Consider the following 5,592-nt stretch of genomic DNA (forward strand, 5'->3'; position numbering starts at 1 on the left):
ACACACACACACACACACACACACACACACAAACAGTTATGTGAAACCTGCATATTGTCTGCACTGCTGGGTGATTATGAAGACACTGCCAGAAGAGGCTTCTAGGATGACTGGATTAACTTGTTGTGCCTTTTCTCAATAATATCACATAGCCCATCACCATGTAGAGTCTTTCACTGCATTCTGATCATTTCTGCCTCCACTTCTTTCTAAACATTCAACAAACACATTCATTAGTTTATCTGGACATTGCCAGAAAAGCCTTTGCATTGTTCCCTTGGCAATGGCTATGATCTATTATGAGATCAAAATGGGAATGCCGATTATGTACTAGCTGGTGTTCTAAGAATATCTCAGCTGAAATTTGTGGCCTCCAAGATGTTGCTGAATGGCAATGCTTACCATTTTTCACTACTGAGCACACTGTGCCAAGCTGCTGGGATTTGTAGTTCACCAACATCTCAAGAGCTTCAGGTTCCTCTACCCTGAATATTAATACGATGTCTGTTGTTGCAGGTGGCAAAGCCTGTAGGGAGAAAATACTTTGGAGAAAACAATAAGGGGGAAATAGAACCGCTTAGAATTTACAATTTATGTGAAATTAAAGGCTTAATTTATGGAAAGAGAGGAATGCAGTGCTTCTCTCTGTGTCTCCTTATCCCAAAGCTCTCTGCTTTAATTGGGAGACAAAGTGGTCCATATGGAACTCTGATTTTAGGCTGCCTCTTTGAGAGCTAGAGAGACAGCCCGCCACCTTGTGGTTGCTTTGGGAAGGCAAAGAGAAGTTAGTCTTTAGAAGAGAATAATTTAACGCTACTTCCAGTTAAGCACCATATCTACAGGGCGTGAAATTAGTTCCAGCAAGCAGCTAATAAAAATATTTAGCAATTCACTAGTCTTTAAATCAGCAGCAGAATGTTTCTTTATTTGCATCAGTGCTTGTTTCTTCTTGTTCTAATATTTGATGATCAAGCCAGAATGGCACTTCTAAAACTATAAATTCCAAAGTTATATCTTTGTGCAAAAAAAAAAGTTTAGAAGATATCATGTATTCCTTTGGAGGACTGTCAAGTGGGGAGCAGCATGAAGAATCACTAGTGATGCAGATGTTGGACTGCTCTCAGTCCATGGATAATGGGAACTCTAGTCTGAAAATATCTGGTCAATGGTAGCATTCACAACCTCAACTTTTTTGAACCTGGTAATTCCCTTCAGATGAGCTAAAACACACAATTCTCAGAATTCCCCAATCAGTTATGGGGCAATTTGCTGGCCTTCTAACACTTTTAAAGCATGTTGGAGAAGCCAATGAAATGTTATGCCTTTAAATTAAATTTAATTAATTAAATTAACTTGTTTATAACTTTGATGGACTGCCAAAGTTCACATGTAAGAGAAAGCAAAAGTGAACAATTAGTCCAGCCAGTTAGGTGACTTTGATTCTTATCTCTTAGGACTTTTGGTTTGAATCTTTGGATCTCCAAAAAGCTTTTTTTTTAATGGAAACACACTCAGTCACCATTAATAACAAAATAGACTGTGCGTAAACTCTGCAGGGCTGAAATTAGTTACAAGAGAATATCCATTTGCTGTGGTTTTAAATAAGCCATGGTAGAGGGAGAAATAAATTCATTCCAATCTGAATCAGACAGTCCTGGCTGATATGGATCCTAAGGTAAAGGTAAAGGTTTCCTTTGTCCAGTTGTGTCCGACTCTAGAGAGCAGTGCTTATCTCCCCTTTCCTACCTGAGGGAGCCAGGGTTGACCAAGGACGCTTCCATGGTCATGTGGCCAGCATGACTGTACACCGAGGCATATGGAATGGTCTTACCTTCCCACCCAAGTGGTACCTATTTATCTACTCACATCTGCATGCTTTCTAATTACTAGGTTGGTAGAAGCTGGGACATCCCCTCAAGTGCCATTTCCAGCTGACAAATTCAGCATCTTTAATCACTGAGCCATCGTGCCCCATGGCACAAATGGCTTACAATAGGTGGGATGCATTGGATTTGTCTAATAAGCATATTAAAGTGCTAAGAAAGGAGGTGAAATCTTAGTCATGTCAGGCCCTAAAAAGTGGTATCTCAAAGGTCTCTGGAAGTTTTGATCAACTCTTGTATCTTTTTCCTTCCTTCCTTCCTTTTCTATGATTTTTTTGCTCCTTCTATTCTTTCCTTCAGATCTAAAACTCATCTTTTCTCTTAAACCTTTAAGTTCCTCAATGTGGCACTATGAACAACCTCCTTTTTTCATCCATCATGTTCTTTGCTTGATGAGAGCAGTAACCTTTTCAGCTTTTTTTTTTTTCAGTGTGCATACATTTGTATATATTCTTAGGTAATTGGGCTAGTAACTTTCCTTTTAGCTTCACTAGTTGAATGCAGGTACTCTGATTAGCCATGCTCTTCATGCCTATTATTTTGATAAGTGAGTAGGCCTATCCAACCACAGATATTTTGCTATTATGGACTTTTGGAATTATAAATTTTGTTCTTAGGTTGTGCAATCTATGGCCTCCAGATCTTCCTCAACTTTCATTCCCATCCACTTTTGCAGATGACGAAGAATGCTGGGAGCTGTACTTGAATAAAATCTGGAACATCTACTATTCATCCTCTGCTTTCCATTAAGGATCCATCAGCTGAGGATGTAAGAGAAATAGTTAATATTATTTCAACAGCTGAATACACTATGGATGTCTGGGAGCTTTCTGTTTGTTAGATGTTTTGGTTTCTCCTGCCTATTCCCTTGCTGTCGTTTTTTCCCCCATCGTCTACAATAAATAGCTAGAACATTCTCATTATTCAAGGTCTTGTGATAAGTGGCAAGAACAAAGAAACCAGACCTAGGAATAACAGCAAATAAGTCTTTGCTTGACTTTGAAGATTTACAATGAATTCTCTCCCACAATCCCATCACCATATCAAAACTGCTTTCGTTAAAACACAATGCAGAAGGCTCCCAATTTTATTTCCGGCTCTCTCTTAAACTTACTTTGGGGAGGCGGGGAGGGCAGGCAACCGGACTCAGATTATAGAGATGTATTAAACAAACAAACACAAAAAAAGGAGCAAGGACAGAGCTTTTGAACAGCTCACACAATGGCATTTCCTCTCCTTTTCTGAAGGCACGAGATGCTGCTCCTCTAAATGCAAACTGCTTAGACGGTAACAATGCAATTTGCTATTTTTGTTCAACTCACTTTCTTTCCATACAATTTCCGTTAATTAAAGCATCCTTTGCAGAGATTTAAATCAGCTCTTTGATCACCTTGTGCTGATTGTGATTATACCTTTGCACATCCCCAGCAGAGTGGGAGAACGACAAATGGGGACAGCATGGGCTTAAGGTTTTATATACTCAGGTTGATGCTAAATGCTCTGAAGCCAATGGCCACCTTCAGGTGGAATAGACTTCTTTGTTATTCTAAAGGTAGTGCTAGAACTAGGAGTGGTAATTAAAGGAAGAATGTTTTAGTTAAATAATAGGGAACAGTTAAAATATAAGTTGTTTAGAAGAGAGCAGGAAGTCTTGGAAGAATGGTTCTTCTTCAGGCTGGCTGAATAATTCTGAGTTGAAGTCCACAAGTCTTAAAGTTTCCAAGTTTGGAGACTCTTGGATAATCAAATGTCCAGAAGATGGATTGATATTTATTAGGGAGTTTAGTAAAGGTCCTGTACTTACGGTAGAACAGGATTGAACTTGATGCCCAATATTCCTTCTAGCATTGATTTTGTTATCTGAAATTCTTTACTAACCTTCATTATGAGGAAATCAGTGATGGATATTCTAACAATGATCTCTTGATGGGTTTTGATGCAAGTTCAAATAAGTAAGAAGCAATTACAAAGATATAAACAGTGAAAATTATTACTCTTGTCCTTCCTTCTCCAGCTTTTTCTCCTTCAAATTTTAGGGTCGCCCATTGCAATCCAGATATGATATTCTCTTGAATTTCAAACTTTCCATTACAGCATTCTTTTATCTGGACTATCAAAATGTCACAAACTAGCATGAAGATTTTTGAGATGTCCAGAACTGATTAATATACTAGGTACTGTGATGGTTTCAGATTCCTCTGGTATATATTTTTTTAAAATCTTCAGGGGTAAAGAAACAATAATTGCTTGTTCTGAATAGTTTGTATTTTAACTGAGGCCTATTATTTAGCTGCTCTCCATTTTTAAAAATACAAAATCTATCAATTACCTAGAATTGTCTTTGATCTTAGAAAAAATGTCCTTTGCAAGTTTTTTTTTACTAAGAATTATATATCTTAGAAGAGAAAAAATTAACCTCTAATCCAGTGGTGAAATCTACTTTCCTTCACTACCGGTTCGGGAATGGGAGCGTGCGCGCCTCTTCTGCGTATGCGCTCATGTGCAGACGGTAAAAAATGGGACGTAATGACGTCCCAGCGGGTGGCCGGAATCTCCCGCCACTGGCGCTACCGGTTCACATGAGCTGGATAGATCCAACCAGATTTCACTGCTGCTTCAATCTAAAATGTTTTAAAACAAGGGGTTTATCAGGGAAAAACTTCGCCTTTTAATTTCTAGATATCCAATAAATTAGGAAGGTTAAGCGTCAATTAATATTAGGGAAGTTGGCTAGATAATTGATAAAATAGATAAAGCTTGATCTGTTAAATAGACATATACAACAATTACTACTTCTGTGCAGGTCACTATAGTTAAATTGCTAAGGCGAAAGTGAAACATTCTATGGTTCAAAATATTGTAAATTCAGTGCTGTAGATAATATACACATTTCGCCGTGCTCTCAAAACTTTTCTATTTCAGCAGGCTGGCCTGGCCTAACTCTCGTCTTTTAAATTTTTTAATTCGTGATTTTATAAATTGGGTGTTTTAATCTGTGTTTCAGCCAAAATATTTAATAATTTTAAGGGATTTTTAATATTTGTATTATCTGTATTTTATCTTGGCTGTTCACCGCCCTGAGTCCTTCGGGAGTAGGGCGGTATAGAAATTTGATTAATAAATAAATAAATATCATAAAATGTTGCAATCTGGAAATGCATGGAACCACTGTGAAATGCCATTTTAAGAAGCGAACGCAAGTATATTATGTTAATACTGTATTTATTCTGCTTTGTTAAAATTAGCACCATGGTCTTCTATTTTCTGTCAGCATAACGCTTCTATTTAGATGTAGCATCAGCTGTTGTGATTTTTAAAAAGATGCCCAGCTTTAATTATTTTATTATTCTACTTCTGTTCTACAGGTGTTCTAAAAGCTCAGCATTTGATTAAGACCACAACAAAAGAAGATAAACATAGAAGAATCTCCCCTCAATAGTAGCACGGAGTTTTCTTCTTTATGATGTGATAATAAAGAGAACCTTTAGATATTTTAGGCCTTGTGTTGCAAAAGAAAAGGTTAAAACAAAAATGGGTTCAGGGAGCTGGAAAGGCTGGTTAGAACTGAGTCAATCTTTTGAATACCAGTAGTCCTCGTCTTACAACTATTCATTTATGACTGTTTGAAGTTACAATGGCATTGAAAAAGTGACTTATGACCATGTTTCACACAACTGTTACAGCATCCCCATGGTCAAAATTTGGACAC

The 5,592-nt window shown here is 37.5% G+C and overlaps 1 long non-coding RNA gene across 1 annotated transcript; it reads left to right on the top strand.

The window, feature by feature from the left end:
- The first annotated feature begins 372 nt into the window (after nt 1-372).
- LOC117676962 (uncharacterized) lies at nt 373-5,377 on the top strand. The gene is made up of 3 exons (XR_004594586.2): nt 373-474; nt 2,560-2,652; nt 5,249-5,377. It is a non-coding gene; the product is annotated as an uncharacterized LOC117676962 (long non-coding RNA).
- Nucleotides 5,378-5,592: the final 215 nt, after the last annotated feature.

Source organism: Pantherophis guttatus, chromosome 9 (genome assembly GCF_059756535.1).
Source record: "Pantherophis guttatus breed Tessera chromosome 9, ASM5975653v1, whole genome shotgun sequence".
Taxonomy (NCBI): domain Eukaryota; kingdom Metazoa; phylum Chordata; class Lepidosauria; order Squamata; family Colubridae; genus Pantherophis; species Pantherophis guttatus.